Consider the following 1,582-nt stretch of genomic DNA (forward strand, 5'->3'; position numbering starts at 1 on the left):
ATGTCGGGCCAGTATACAGAGTGTATAACAAAACATTAAAGTGCAAATACATCAACAACAAAAACAACAGAAAATTAAAACACTAAATATGCTAGTATATTAGGCTTGCCGGTATGTCGTCAATCGACGATCGTTCGGGCCTGAAAGTTTACGGTTTTATTAGTTTAACGTCCTATTAACAGCCAGGGACATGTAAGGACGTGCCAGGTTCGTGCAGGTGGAGCAACTGTCCCACATGGGATTCGAACTCACGGCCTAGAGGTGGTAATATGTCGAGACATCTTAATCATTCGGCCACTGCGGCCTCTCTGAAAGTTTACACGACGAGGAGACGACTGAAATGAAACTGAAAATAGGAAAAAGACATAATTAAAAACAAAATCTCATATTGTCTTATTTAAGAAAAAAATTGTTTGACTTCCTTTAACTATTCAATAAGCATGACTGAAGAGTAAAATTAAAGTTACTTTTTCAAATGTTATTTTACCTCAGTTACGAATTTGATAGTCTCTGGTAATCTCTAAAGTATATTTGTCCCCCAAACATGAGTAACCATTGTTGTTCTTGTGATAATTTGTCAAATAACCCACAATACAGTACGTTTTAACAGAGAATATATATGCTCTTAATTTAAAATAATCATGAATTTGTAGGTTTTTTTTTCAAAATCAATCACTGGTCTGACAGTAATCCAATCAGAGAGTTTATGTTGCGATTCTGGCGAGCGGACGCTGTTTCATGTTAAAATACCTTAACTCGGTCTAATATAAATGTTGTTATTTAAGGCAATATAAATCAATCGTTTGACCCTTTGTTGATGAAGTGACACAAGGGAAAGCTAATTACCAAGATCCATATTTCCTCTCCGTCCATCTCTATATGATAGCTCCATTACACGGTGCCAAAGTTATCATCACTTGTTTTTGCAATCGATCACACACCATCACAGACCGCCTACGTCAAAACCACTGGTCCACGGATAGAGCAAAGCTTTAAACAAATTGCGTTATTTCGTCAGCTTTTTAAAATAAATTTATCTTCTTTCATTGAAGTTATTGTCATAAAAGTAATTTTCCGAAAACGGAAGATCTGGAAATGGTTAGAAGAAAGAAATAATTTGTAGCGTGACTTGACTAGACTGGAGTCTATGTCATTACATTTTTTTAAACTGGTAACAGTTTAGTTTAATATCACTATATATATCAGTAAACAAGATATTAAGATTTTTTTTTCGGAATTATTTTTCCGCTTTGCTGGTGTTTCATATTTTGTATTTTTCAATAAGTTTTTAAATTTCTGTTTGTCATAAGAAGCGGTCGATATTTCCATTTCACTCCCTATCACACACAGTTTCAAATCTGCTATTTTTTAGAAGTTGAGAGAGGACTACGTAAACACAGTTGCAGTTTGATATAGGCCTAGTTCGCCTTGGATTTTATATTACAGAGTCAAACAGTATATGAACTGTATACTATTTGCAGTTTAGAAAAGTACTAACAAAATATACTTAATCACGTATAGACATCCAAGCTGTATTAAAAGCCACGCGTGAAACCAATACTTGATTCCATGATGTCAAGCA

Source organism: Argopecten irradians, chromosome 5, assembly GCF_041381155.1.
Source record: "Argopecten irradians isolate NY chromosome 5, Ai_NY, whole genome shotgun sequence".
NCBI classification, from domain to species: domain Eukaryota; kingdom Metazoa; phylum Mollusca; class Bivalvia; order Pectinida; family Pectinidae; genus Argopecten; species Argopecten irradians.